The sequence below is a fragment of the Octopus bimaculoides genome, chromosome 7, assembly GCF_046866305.1.
Source record: "Octopus bimaculoides isolate indiv1 chromosome 7, ASM4686630v1, whole genome shotgun sequence".
Classification (NCBI taxonomy): domain Eukaryota; kingdom Metazoa; phylum Mollusca; class Cephalopoda; order Octopoda; family Octopodidae; genus Octopus; species Octopus bimaculoides.
The window spans coordinates 33,196,703-33,211,982 of record NC_142934.1 but is presented as its reverse complement, the minus strand read 5'-3'; the positions used below and the strand labels follow the sequence as shown (position 1 = coordinate 33,211,982).

At 38.1% G+C, this 15,280-nt stretch overlaps 1 protein-coding gene across 4 annotated transcripts in view; it reads right to left on the bottom strand.

Annotated features, from left to right (window-relative positions):
• Positions 1-14,570: 14,570 nt before the first annotated feature.
• The window catches only part of LOC106883385 (peroxisomal 2,4-dienoyl-CoA reductase [(3E)-enoyl-CoA-producing]), a 62,921-nt gene continuing 62,211 nt past the window's right edge, over positions 14,571-15,280 (bottom strand). For all 4 annotated transcript variants that reach the window (XM_052969568.2, XM_052969569.2, XM_089355124.1 and 1 more), the window contains one exon: positions 14,571-15,280. This exon is cut by the window's right edge and continues 4,554 nt beyond it. The gene's annotated coding sequence lies outside the window, so the exon portion shown is untranslated.

Genomic DNA, 15,280 nt, shown 5'->3' with positions numbered 1-15,280 from the left:
TATATATATATATATATATATATATATGTATGTATGTATGTGTGTGTGTGTGTGTGTGTGTGTGTGTGTGTGTGTGTGTGTGTGTGTGTGTGTGTGTGTGTGTGTATGTATATATATATATATAAATATATGTAAATAAATAGATAGATATATATACATATACATATATATCTTAGATCTTTTTATCTGTTTCAGTCATTAGACTGCAGCCATGCTGGGCCACCACCTTGAACTTTTAGTCGAATGAACTGACTCTAGTATTTCTTTCTTTTAAGCCTGGTATTTATTCTATCAGTCTCTTTTGCTGAACTGCTAAGGTGCAGAAACATAAACAAACCAACACTGGCTGTCAACTAATGGTGAAGGAGAAACACAGACACAAAGGCACACACACACATATAGACATACATACATATATATAATGGGCTTCTTTCAGTTTTTATCTACCAAATCCACTCATAAGGCTTTGGTTGGTCCAAGGCTATAGTAGAAGACACTTGCCAAGGTGCCAGGCACTGAGACTGAACCTGGAACTATGTGGTTGGGAAGCAAATTTCTTACCACACAGCCATGTCAGTGCCTATATATAAGTCATGCAATTTTTACAAGAAGACCATCTTCCCAGCCTGCTATATTTCCGTATGCTTGCATGTAAGAGCTGATGACAGATGAACTCCTGCAGCTTCAGGAGCAGCAGCATTTGAATGCGGTAGAAAAGATTAGTTCCCTCGAGGAGGACAGTGTAGCAGAGAATGCTATCTCTACAAGTGACATAAAGGCACTGTTGGCAGAGTGGCAGTATCATCATCATCATCGTTTAACGTCCGCTTTCCATGCTAGCATGGGTTGGACGATTTGACTGAGGACTGGTGAAACCGGATGGCAACACCAGGCTCCAGTCTGATTTGGCAGAGTTTCTACAGCTGGATGCCCTTCCTAACGCCAACCACTCAGAGAGTGTAGTGGGTGCTTTTACGTGTCACCCGCACGAAAACGGCCACGCTCGAAATGGTGTCTTTTATGTGCCACCCGCACAAGAACCAGTCCAGGGGCACTGGCAACGATCTTACTTGGCTTGCCGGGTCTTCTCACGCACAGCACATTTCCAAAGGTCTCGGTCAGTAGTCATCGCCTCGGTGAGGCCCAATGTACGAAGGTCTTGCCTTACCACCTCAGCCCAGGTCTTCCTGGGCCTACCTCTTCCACGGGTTCCCTCAACTGTTAGGGTGTGGCACTTTTTCACGCAGCTATCCTCATCCATTCTCACCACATGTCCATACCAGCGCAATCGTCTCTCTTGCACGCCACAACTGATGCTTCTAATGTTCAACTTTTCTCTCAAGATACTTACACTCTGACGGGTATTCACATTGACATTACACATCCAACGGAGCATACTGGCTTCATTCCTTGCGAGCTTACGTATGTCCTCAGCAGTTACAGCCCATGTTTCACTGCCATGTAGCATGGTTGTTCGTACGCATGCGTCATACAGTCTGCCTTTTACTCTGAGTGAGAGTCCCTTTGTCGCCAGCAGGGGTAAGAGCTCTCTAAACTTTGCCCAGGCTATTCTTATTCTAGCAGCTACACTTTCAGCGCACCCACCCCCACTACTAACTTGGTCGCCCAGATAGCGGAAGCTATCGACTACCTCTAGTTTTTCACCCTGGAATGAGATAGAGGTTGTTTCCTGTTTGTTTACAGTCTTTATTGCACCTGAACATCTGCCACAAACAAAAACTAACTTGCTAGTTAACCTGCCTTTGATGTTGCTGCACCTCTTATGTGTCCATAGCTTGCACCGGGTACATCTTATAGAGTTACTACCTACTCCTTTTCTACATACTGAGCAGGGCCATCTACCTGAAGGGGTTTGTGTTTTATCTACCTTCCTACTTATTAGGATCTTGGTTTGTTTCTGAATTTCTAGAAAAATATCATCCTGAAAAAGTAGCTACAAGTTGTGTAGGTACTTTATTTAATGACACTGCTCGGGTGCATTTTCGTAACATTTTGAAAGGCAGGAACAAGCAGACTTCTCTTGATATGTTTCTAATGAAATGACCTGCAAGTGTGAAAAGTGAAGAAAGTGTGTCCAAAAAGCCTAAATGAAGCAAACTGAGAGAGAAAATGCCAGAAGTTGTTCTTCCTAAAGCCTTAATGGAAGGAGACTCTCCTTCCAAACAGTAATCCTCCTCCTCCCTGCTCAATCATCTTGTTTGCGCACAAATTGTCCCAGCTTTAAGATTAATGAAACCAGTTTATGTATTTCTTTTGCAGTTTCTATTTCATAAATGTCATTTTACTTGTAACTACACATTTTCTCTTTTAAAACCCATAAAAAATTACTTTTGGGTGATTTTTCAGGGCTGGAATAGATTAACTATATTTTAGTTAATTTCAATATGGAAAATTGATTTGTAAAACGAGTAAATAAAAAACGAGCTTGGTCATGGAACAAATTAAACTCGTGCTGCGAGGTATCACTGTATGTATGTGTATATATATAAATATATATATATATATATATAAAGTAAAAACTAATTGCTAACATAATATGACTGTCCCGGAAGGGACGTTGTTACTGTTCATTAACCCCAAGAAACATCATTTCTAGCTGTCTATACGACACACTATCTGTGTCCTTATATTTTCAAACAGGGAATTCAGCATCCTCACCGGAAAGACTTCCATCCATCCCCCACTCTCATTTTCTCCCAATTTGTTTATTTTTGTAATTGTTTTTGCCAAAAATCCCCGTTTTTGGATATGGAAGTCCGGGAAAATTGCCAAAAATTGGCATTGGGAAATTTTCCCCCCTTCCCCCCCAACTGCTTCAATTTTGACTTTTCCCCAACACTAACCTCAAAACCCTAACCCTAAAACCCTAACCCTAAAACCCTAACCCTAACCCTAAAACCGTAACCGTATTTTTCAGCATATTTTGAGAAAAAAAATTCTGAAAAAAGTTAGAAATTAAGGAAATGGCAGGTAATTTAGAAATGTTGATTTTTGCCCATTTTTTTGCAGATTCATATGCCCCATAGCCGAAAAGTGGGGTTTGTGTCAAAAAAAAAAAAATTTTTTAAGGGTGGTTCAGTGGGGGAGAGTCTTGCCTTCCCACCCAGCTCAAAACAACATGTGGGGACTAGTTCCAGGGTTATTGCCCTTTATCAACCCAGAGAAGCTGCTTGGCCAGATTAATTCTTTATTCAAGGCACAAGGCCCAAACACAAACACAGAGGGGACATACATAGACATGTGGGGACAAACAAGTGAAAATGAATAAACAAATATAATATAATGATATGAGGCAGCCATCTTGACCCCGCTCCAAGATGGGACCGTGACCTCCCTTTTCTTTTCAACCTTACATTTCAACGAAATCGTTTTTTCTTTTTCTTTCTTTTTCCTTTTTGTATCATTCTTTTTTCTTAAATGAACTCAAATCCAATTAAAGTTAATACCGTATATATCCAGTAATTTATCATAATCTATTCTGTCCGGTACTTCATTTATGTTGAATACTATCTGTCTATATTCCGCACTTTCTTTACAGTCTCTTATAATTTTCATCCTATGTCCTGGCACCAATGCGCCGAAAACCATTTTTTTCTTTTTTATTCCCTTCATGTCTATGACTTTTACATCTTTCCATTGCACTAGTTTATCTACCACGTCTTATTTTACCCCTTTCAATAAGGCGCAAACAAAACAAGTGGGAAGGTCGTTTTGATTTTTTTGTGTGACTACTGTTCTTTTTTCCTTTTTTGTGTCGGAGGGGGAATGGGTGGGTTTGGTGTCTGCAGGGGGAGGGTGGGGTTGAGAGGGTATGGGCTGGGGTTCACTTAAGCTGTCCTTTTTTCCTCTTCCCCTGTTTTCTTCCCTCATCTTTCCATCCATTTTCCTCCTTTCTTTCTTCTATCTTTTCCAGTTCTTTCTCTGCTCTTTTCTGGGTTGGCCTATTTTTCAGAGTGCAGTCTGCTCTAATGTGGCCTTTTTGGCCACATTTATAGCAACAAGGAATTCTGCCCTCTACCCACACTTTCATTATTGTGTCACCAACTGTTACTGTTTCTGCGAGCAACTCTAAGTTTTCCACTTTATTCTGTATTATTAGTTCCAAGATTTTACCATGCCAGTTAATGGCTTCCATTTCTGTAGCCTAGAGTACGGCAACCTCTTTCTCACTTCCTAGAAGCACAGCTGCTGCCACCCAAGCTACGTCTATTTCAGGGGGGATTCTTCCAAGGTATGTGGGTAGAAGGATTACCCTTTCCGTTTCCATCGATTTTGCTGAGGTTTCCTTTGTTTTTGCCTTGTTCTTAAAATACACCTCAACAGTGCTGTATTGGCTTCCTCTGGCAAGATACACTATGTCTTGCCAGATGGGCCTCAATGTCTTTTCAATTTCCTCCGTCTGTTCATTCTCTAACCTTTTCTCCTTGAGAGAATAGACCTTGTATGCCATCTTCCTTTCTTCCATTTCCTTTAGTATTTCTTGTGGCGGTGACAATTTCATGTCACCGCCTTCCTTTTTTTTAGAATTTTTTCATAATTTTTCAAATTTTTGAGGCTTACCTCTTTCTTTGGCACCTCCGTTACTTTCGCAAAACTTTTCACTTTTATAGCTCTGTCCATCTTCATCAGCTCCTCTCCAGACGATGACAGTTCTGAATTTGACACTTCTGACTCACTCACGTCCGAATAAGTCTCAGCCATCCTTCCTCAAACCGTTGAGGGACAACTTCACCAGAAAAAAACCGCTGAAACGCCTCACACAAAAAAACTACAGCACCAGCCAAAACTGTGGAACGAACTCACATAACCTTGGTAACAGCAAATTTTCAATTACAACGCAAAAACTGCCGAACTCACAGTTTGAATATATAGATTTCAAACTGACACGCAGCCACTGATATATAAATAGAAATACTATCATTTCTAAATCTCTCAGAGAGAGAGAGAAAGAGAGACATTCAGTAACAATTCTTTAAAGTAAAAGCTAATTGCCATCATAATATGGCTGTCCTGGAAGGGATGTTGTTACTGTTCATTAGCCCCAACCATGAGTTCAGCAGTGCCATCTGGCCAAGCAGCTACTCTGTGTTGATAAAGGACAATAACCCTAAAAATAGTCCACAGATGTTGTTTTGTGCTGGGTGGGGATGCTGAATTCCCTATTTGAAAATATAAGGACACAGATAGTGTGTCATATAGCCAGCTAAGAATGATGTTTCTTCAGGTTAATGTGACAGTAACAACATTCCTTCAAGGACAGTCATATTATATTGGCAATTAGCTTTTACTTTAAAGAATTGTTACTGAATATCTCTCTCTGAGAGATTTAGAAATAATGGTATATATATATATATATATATATATATATATATATAGGATCTTTTCCTTTTGATGGGCAACTCGATTAATTAATTTTCTTTAACCAAACACTTTGGAACTTCAGATACTGGTAGAACGTGTCATATAAAACATCTTTTACTCTTAGCGTTGTTGAGAAAAGTTTCTATTTTCGAAGTTATTTCGTGTTAAAGTTGTCGTGTTTCGGTAATTTCAAACAATCAATGACATGTATTCAGCTGAATAAAATTACTGGTATAAATACTGGTCATTACATATTTTTTTTTTTTTTTTTGTAGAGGCACATGGCCTAGTGGTTAGAGCAGCAGACTCGTGGTCAAGGGATCGTGGATTCAAATATTGTAGTTATATTTGTGGTTTTACCAATAGACATTAAAAGTAAGATTGGAAGCGAAATATGATGTTCCCAGGTTTATAGTAAGCCACTGCGAAGCAAAGAAACATAAGGCATCAACTCCACAGCAAATGATTCTTCTTACCAATTTTATTAAAACCAAATATGATAAGATGCTTGAAGCAAATTTAGCAATGTTTATTTGTTGCCACTCCTCATTTAATAGCTGTGATCAGTTAATAGAGTTATGTAAGAATTATATGTCTGATAGTGATATGTCCAAAGTGAAGTTGCATCGTACAAAATGTGCAAATGTTGTGAGAAATGTTGTAGTTCTATATTTTGATGGAGATTTGATTTCTGGTACAGGAGATAGGAAATTTAGCCTGTTATTAAAGATGAATCCAAATGATAGATCGATAAACAAGTTGTTAGGAATTGTTATCATATATTATAGTGACACTCACAAAAAAGTGGTACATACATATCTCAGTATGGTATCTTTAGAAACGTGTGATGCAGATGGCATTGTAGATGCCTTAAAAATTGAATTAGTGAAAAAGAAATTAGATACAAAAAATTTACTGGCAATAGGAACCAACAATGTTAGAGTAATGAAAGGAGTCAACAATGGGGTTTCCAGAAATTAAAAGAAGTTCCATCATTACTTCTACTTATCAGGTCATCCCATAAGTTCTGTCTGATTTTACCTTTTTTAAAATTGAATGAAATATAATAGTATTTTACAATGTCTAATGGAATTAAAAATTATGTTTATGCATTTGTGTACATTTAAACTAATTAAATATTATTTTACAGAATAATAGAATTAAAATTTCTTTGATTAAAACCCTTTCTTACATGGAAGTATCCAAAGAGCATTTGAGGCACGTATTGCTTTATGAGTACAAAAACGGAAACTCTGCAGCTGAAGCGACTCGAAACATACACTCAGTTTATGGGAAAGAATGCTTGAATGAAAGAACTTGTAGAAGATGGTTTTCAAAATTCAGAAGTGGAGATTTCAGCCTTGAAGATGAAGATCAAACAGGACGTCCAGTTGAGTTTGATGATAAGCTCTTTGAGGCATTACTTGAAGAAAATCCTGCATTATCAGTTGAAGAATTGGCAATAAAGCTTAGTTCAAACCAGACAACTGTTCATCACCATCTTCAACAACTTGGAAAAGTTCCTAAACTCGGAAAATGGGTGCCTCATGAATTGTCTGAAAGCAACAGCAAATCCTGAGTTGACATCTGCTGTTCTCTCCATTCTCGCAAACTCAATTTCACCCTTTTTGGACAGACTTGTGACTGGTGACAAAAAGTGGATCTTCTATCGAAATGTTAAACATCGTAAACAGTGGCTTGGTAAAAGGGAAAAAGCTCAACCACAACCGAGAAGGGAATGTCATGGGAAAAAGGTTCTTCTCTCTGTCTGGTGGGATTGCAAAGGAGTAATTCACTTTGAATTGTTACTACTAATGCAACAATCAATGCTCAAGTCTACTATCAGCAATTAGAGCATTTGAACCAAGCTTTGAAGAAAAAAAGACCTGCTTTAGTGAATTGAAAAGGAATGATGTTTCATCAGAACAATGCGCGACCCCATGCTGCAAAGATCACATCACAGAAGATTGAAGAGCTTGGTTGGGAAAAATTCCTCATTCACCTTATTCTCCCGACCTTGCTCCTTCAGACTACCATTTTTTTCATAGTTTACAGAATCATTTGGGGGACATAACTTTTGCAAGCCAGGAGGAGGTTGAAACTGACATTTCAGAGTTCTTCACTTTGAAACCAAAAGAGTTTTACATTGATGGGATTAAAAAGCTTGTAAATAGATGGAAGGAAGTCATAGATAATCAGGGAATGTACATTGATGATTAAATTTCAATTAAATATAATATTTGATCACTTGTTTTCTTTATTCAAAATTTTGACCGAACTTATGAGATGATCTGATCAATGTATATGTCATTGTTTACAGTTGGCAGTATTACACACTTGTGCTGAATGCTTGCCCATAGATTTAGAATTTTTAGTATCCGAAACCTATAAATGGTCCTCTCATTCTTCAACAAGATAAAGTACCTACAAACAACTTTAATTTTCTATCAGTGATAAAGAGTCTTTGAAGATTGTGAATTCTTGTACAACTAGGTGGCTGTCTATAGAACCAGCAGTAAATAAAATTTTAAGCCAATGGTTTGAATTGCAAACTCACTTCCAAACTACAACTACAAAAGAAAAATGCTTTACAGTACAAACATTACATGAAATGTTTTGTGATTCTAGGAATGAACTTTACCTTTTATTTTTGCATCCAATTTTAAAATATATTCAGGAAGTGAATAAACTGTTTGAATCAAACACTGTTGACAAAACAGAATTACTTGACAATCTTTCAAATTTGATCAAATCCGTTGCCAACATGTAGAACTGATCCTCTTGATCCAGATGCTTCTATTGAAAAATTTCTGGATCCTAAACCAAATTTAGGCTACAGATTCGAGAGAAAGATAGCAGAAATGATTATCAAGAAGTCTGTAACAGCCACCGAAGAAAACGATGTTCGCAAAAGAGCACAACTATTTTTACTCTGCCTTTATAAAGAGCTCAAGCACCGTTTGCCAGGAAATATTGATATACTGAGGAATATCAAATGTTTTCCAGTAGAGAATATTTTGCATCATTTCAAAGAACCAATTTTACCTGTCTTAGAAGCAATGCATTTAGATGAAGAAAAAATTGCTTCAATTGAAATTCAGTTTAATAGTATTCATTTAGTTAAATGGACAAATACGTCTAATACTGAGGCATTTTGGCTGGAAGTCTTGGAATATAAAGATGCTACTGGAGGAAATCCTTTTAGAGATGTTGTAAATTTTGCCATTAATCTATTGACACTGCCAAACTCAAATGCAGAAATTGAATGGTTGTTCAGTAGTATGGGTGTAATCAAATCAAAATTGGAAAACAAAATGCATCTTCCTATGCTTAGATCAATACTGTCTATAAAATGTGGCCTGAAAAGGTATGGCAAATGTTGCAAAAACTTTGATATTCCACAACACATATTAACAAGATTGGGACCTTGAATGTATACAGAAGTCAAGACCTAGGCGCTGCAGCTGAATCTGATCAAATCAGTGAAATTCAAGAAATTATTTCTCAATGCTGAATATAGTTAAAGAAAGTAAATAAAAATTTAGCTTTTTGATATAATTAATCTTTATTATTTTTTTTCTTATTTAGCATTTTTTAAGCATTTTTTTTTGTATTTCTTCTACTGAAATTTAGCATAAAATTCTGATTTTAAGTTGGCAACTAAGGACCTCTCGCTCAGGATGAAAGGTATACTGTATGATGCCTGTGTGCAAACTGTCAAGCTACACGGCAGTGAAACATTGGGCCATGACTGCTGACGACATGTTTAGGCTTGAAAAAAATGAAGCTAGTATGATCCACTGGATCTGTAATGTTAGTGTGCATACACAACAGAGTGTAAGTGCCCTGAGAGAAAAGTTGGGCATAATAAGCATCAAATGTGGTGTACAAGAGAGGCGACTGCACTGGTATGGTCATGTGTTATGTATGAATGAAGACAGCTGTGTGAGGAAGTGCCATTCCTTAACTGTGGAAGGAGCCTGTGGAAGAGGTAGACCCAGGAGGACATTGGATGAGGTGGTGAAGCATGACCTTCGAACTTTGGGCCTCACAGAGGCAATGACAGGAGACCAAGACCTTTGGAGATATGCTGTGATTGAGAAGACCTGGCAGCTAAAGTGAGATCGCAGCCATGCATGTCCAACCCAGTTAAGAGTACCCCCTGATACGTCATGCGATATGATATGCATAAGAAGTCCTGTTGAGTCAAGGAAAACCAAAATTGTAACTGTGGCCAGTGCTCCCTTACTGGCTTCTGTGCCGGTGGCATATAAAAAGCACCAACCAAACGTGGCTGATGCCAGTACACCCTGTCTTTCATGCCGGTGGCATATAAAAAGCACCAACCAAACATGGCCGATGCCAGTACCCACTGACTGGCTCCTCTGCTGGTGGCACGTAAAAAGTACCTACTACTCTCGGAGTGGTTGGTGTTAGGGAGGGCATCCAGCTGTAGAAACACTGCTGGATCAGACTGGAGCCTGGTGCAGCTGCTGGCTCTCCAGACCTCAGTCAAACCGTCTAACCCACGACAACATAGAAAATGGCTGTTAAACGATGATGATGATGGTAGATGTATATGTAGCGATGTATGTGTAGCGATGTATATGTATACATGTACATGTATATGTATAGATGTATATGTATACATGTACATGTACATGTAGATATATATGTATATATATACATGTATATATGTAGATTTATATGTATATATATGTATATATGTGTGTATATATATATATATATATATGTGTGTGTGTGTGTGTGTGTGTGTGTGTGTGTATGCATGTATATATGTGTGTATAAAGTAACAAACTGAGGAAAAGTGATCCTTCAAAGGGGTGTGTTAAACATCCAATTCACTGGTACATCAGCTGGATACCATATGAATATTCGTATAATACAATTACAAAGATAAATTTAAATAGAGAGATACTATTGACAATCCAATAATTTATTTATAATATTACCTGATATACTATGAATATAATATAGCATAATATTATATAACAAACAATTATTTAAAAAACAATAAAAGGCCAACAAATTGTTTCGACTTATATGCATTTTCTGATATACAGAAGCAATAACAGCTCCCTTATATATAAGTCACTTCAGGGTCATGGTTTAAAGATAGACAAAATTATGTGTGAAAGGACAGCTGGATTATAAAAATTAATTCAAATGTCTGTGTATATATATGTGTGTGTGTGTGTGTGTTGTGTGTGTATAGATGTATATATCATCATCGTTTAAATTCTGCTTTCCATGCTGGCATGGGTTGGATAGTTAGACTGAGGACTGGTGAGCCAGAGGCTGCACCAGGCTCAATCTGATCTGGCAAAGTTTCTACAGCTGGATGCCTTTCCTAACACCAACCACTCTGAGAGTATAGTGGGTGCTTTTTACGTGCCACTGGCATGAGGGCCAGTCAGGCGGTTCTGGCAATAACCACGCTCAAAAGGTATTTTTACGTGCTTCCTGCATGGAAGCTAGTCTGGCAGCACTGGCAACGACCATGCTCGAATGTTGTTTTTCACGTGCCACCAGCACATGTGCCGGTAAGGCGACTCTGGCAACAATCACGCTCGAATGGTGCTTTTCACATGTCACCGGCATGGGAGCCAATCCATGGCCCTAGCAACGATTACGCTTGGATATGCTTTCAATGTTCCACTAGCATGAGTGCCAAATCAGGTGGTACTGTCATCGGCCACATCAGCGATTTTGATTTGTTTACACTTATCTCAATAGGTCTTTGCAAGCAAAGTTCATTGTCCAATGAATGACGGGTACTCATAAGTGAGCCAGTTACACCCCATGTTCGGATGTGCTTTTAGCGTTCCACTGGCACGAGTGCCAATCAGGCGGTACTGTCATTGGCCACGTCAGCAATTTTGATTTTGATTTCACTTGCCTCAATAGGTCTTCACAAGCAAGGTTTATTGTCCAATGACTGAGGAGTATTCATAAATGGGCTGGTTACACCCACTGGCATAGGCCATGGGCTATGGTCTCACATGGCTAGTCAGGTCTTCTCAAGCACAGTATATCTCCAAAGGTCCCGGTCACTAGACATTGCCTCAGTAAGGCCCAGTGTTCGAAGGTCATACTTCACCACCTCATCCCAGGTTTTCCTGGGTCTACCTTTTCCACAGGTTCCCTCAACTGCTAGGGTGTGACACTTTTTCACACATCTGTCATCCATTTGCAACATGTGACCATACCAGCGCAGTCATCTCTCTTGCACACCACATCTGAGGCTTCTTAAATCCAGCTTTTCTCTCAGGGTGCTTACACTCTGTCATGTATGCACACTGACATTACACATCTAGCAGAGCATACTGGCTTCATTCCTTTCAAGCTTATGCATGTCCTCAGTATATATATATATATATATATATATATGTTTTTTTACTTGTTTCAGTTATTTGACTTTGGCCATGCTGGAGCACTGCCTTCAGTTGAACAAATCGACCCCAGGACTTATTCTTTGTAAGCCTAGTACTCATTCTATCAGTCTCTTTTGCCAAACCACTAAGTTACAGGGATGTAGACACACCATCGGTTGTTAAATGACGGAGGGGAGAGAAATGCACACATACAAATATATACATATGTGTATATATTCGAGAGGCTTCTTTCAGTTTCCATCTACCAAATCCACTCACAAGGCTTTGGTTGGCTCGAGGCTATAGTAGAAGACATCTATTCAAGGTTCTATGCAGTGGGGCTGAACCTGGAACCATGTGGTTGGGAAGCAAGCTTCTTACCACACAGCCATGCCTATATATATATATATCATTCACACATGGCAGTGGGTGAATAATATTAAGGTCAACTTTTATTCACATGTGGCTAATTTGATGCATTACCACTAATTCAGTTTCAGCTCAATCTTAATTTGGTTTTTTACACTATGATGAACCAGTGCAAAGTTACATTTTGATGTAAAATAATTGAAATTTGGTTCAGTAGAAAAAAAGTTATGATAAAAAATGTAGGGACAAAAATGGGAGAGTAACATCTGATATTTCCTTTGATCTGTAATTTGTCAGTTATTTAAAAAGCAAACTATACTTTAATTATAGCTTTCTAAAAGAACTCTTTGAGTAGAATCTTTTGGTGAAAAAGTTATGCAGCTTTAAGTAGCCAAAAATTTGGTTTTTTGCACTATGATGGACCAGTGGTAAGCTACATTTTGACATAAAATAATCAAAATTTGTTTCAGTAGAAAAAACGTTATGATAAAAAATGTAGGGCCAAAAATGGAAGAGTAATGTCCAATATTTACCCTGACTCGTAATTTCTTAGTTATTTGAAAGAAAAACTATACTTTAATTATGACTGTTTAAAAGAACTCAATAAGTAGAATCTTTTGGTGAAGACCTCATTAAAATATATTAGATACAAAAAAAGTCATACAACTTCAAGTAGCTAAAAATGTGGTGCAAAAAAAAGTGCAAGGCCACAGTAGAGTCCCCATTAAGAAGCAGCCGCAAGAATTTGATAGCAAAGTGTCATGGGAGGCCAACTTTGTCCAGTTTGAGCTATTGGCTGACCAGAATGGATGGGACGATGGGCAAAGAGCAGTTCAGTTTGCTACTAGTCTAAAGGACGCTGCACTGGAGGTACTGAGCCAGTTGTCTATGGAGGACAGAATCTGTTATTCTTCACTAGTTGAAGTGTTAGAGAGAAAATGTAGCATTTTGTACCTGAGTGAAGTGTACAGGGTATTATTTCAGACCCACGTAAGAGATACAGGAGAATCACTACAACAGCTTGCCCAGGAACTTTTGGCTCTTCTTCTGAAAGAGCAGTTTATTGATGCTTTGGGCAGTGCAGAGCTCAAAGTTCAAGTGAAACAAGCAGTGTAGAATACTACGCAAGAGGCATTGGCTACAGCTTTGGAATTTGAGTTTTATGTAAGGTCTAGCACCGAAAGATTGCAGGTGGACTACATTTCTGGATTCAAAGCAAAGAAGGGGCAAGTATGTGAAGCAGGAAGATTTAATGAAAGTTGTTGGTACTGTGAGAAGGTCGGACATAAAAAAGAAAGCTGTTTGAAGAAGAAAAAATGAGATGGTTGGAATAAATTGTTGGCACTGTGGGAAGCCAGGACACAAGATGCAAGATTGTTACAGCCTGAAGAGAGGCAAGACAGTAGTAAAAAGTTCACACTTAGGAGAGAGTGTGGGACATGTGGAGAACAGGGACATCTCAATTTTGACTGTCCTACTCAAAAGAAGGATAGTAAGGTAATGAAAGACAAAGGAGAGTCAGTAAACTAGAAGGGGCTGGTGTTAAGAGGCAGCTGCCAGTTGAATATTCCAAAGAAGTCCCAACCCCGAGATGTAAAAGGACTGTAATTGACAGCATACAAGTGGATGATAGAATTGACAGCCAGAAGTGTTGCCTTGTGATTGTTTCAGCCTCGGAGCAGACTTTTGTGAGACCCAACATGTCACAGCATCAAGACCTACCAGAGTCATCACAGCAGTTGTGTGGTGTTACCAGGCACTGTACTGAACAGAGAGGACAGGTTGATATCCTGACAGAAGTTGCAGACAAAAGGTTGTGCTTCCAGTCTACATGGTGATGAAGTATCCCTGTCTCTTAGGTCTGGACTACTTGGCATCTATAGAGTTTCAACTGGATTTCTGCTCCATGAAGATTTGGGTGAAAGGAAGATTAGTCCCTGTCGAAGTGGTAAAGCGGACTATTGCTGGTGGTGAAGTGAAAGCATTACAGACAGCAGTGATCCCACCAAAATCGGAACTACTGTTCCAGTGTAGTGTGAAGCACCATAGTGACACAGGAGATCATCACCCGATCGAGCAACTGGCTTAGAGGATGGCGCCAGTGCAGCATAAAGTCAATACAGAAAGATGTCTGCAAGATACAAGAAATGTTGAGTCAGAATTGCAAAATGTTCATCAAAACTTTGTAGGGGAGACCAAATCTTTCTACGAAGTCAAAGAAAAGCATACACAGCGGTTGCAGGAATGTGATTAGAAAAACTTGAACCAGAAAATAGATCTTTTAATGAAATAAAATGGGAAACTAAAAGAGCAAGTGTTCTCACTGAACAGTGACAACAGCTGACTGTTAGAAAGTCAGTTGATCTGGGAAATTAAGGAGCTGAAGGCCAATATGTTCCAAAAAGCAAAAGAAAAAGAAGAAAAAAAGACCCGAGAATTTAATGAACTAAAAGCAAATATCTTACAAAAAATAAGAGATCAAGAAAATTAACAAACTAAAGGTGAATATCTTCCCAAAACAAATGGGATGAGGCGCAACACAATATGCATAAAAGACAAATTTGAACACCACTCTTTGGTTTTGCAAGCGAAGACAGAAAAGATAATTATTTGTGGTCACATGACTGTTTAAAGCGTTGGCAGTATGATTTTAGCACGCTTTTTACTGTGTGGGTGAACTATAAATACTACTATTGAACAAGTGGTGGGTTTAGTTATACAGCTTTAAGTAGCCAAAGAATTTGTAAGTAAACTCTAAGATTGACTTTAACTCAAAATATCTCAGCTATTTGAAAATCAAACCATACAAGTCATTCAATACTGATCAATCATCTTTCACCCAAATTATTTCACTATTGCTAAGGTTGACTGTAAATAAATTTTAAATTATTTTAATATATGAAAATAAAGTGATAACTGCCATAATATTTTGTGACATGAGTAGTTAAAATGTTTTTATTTACTAAATTTTTTTTTACAAATATAAAGTAGATAAATAAATTAAATGTTTGACTATAGTAAGATTTAAGCCTATTCAAATAATTAAATGTTTTCCTTGCTTCATTTTTGGCAAAATTATTTTACTTAACTTTTAAAATTTTAATTTTTAGTTAGTTAACTGTTTGTCAGTTCAT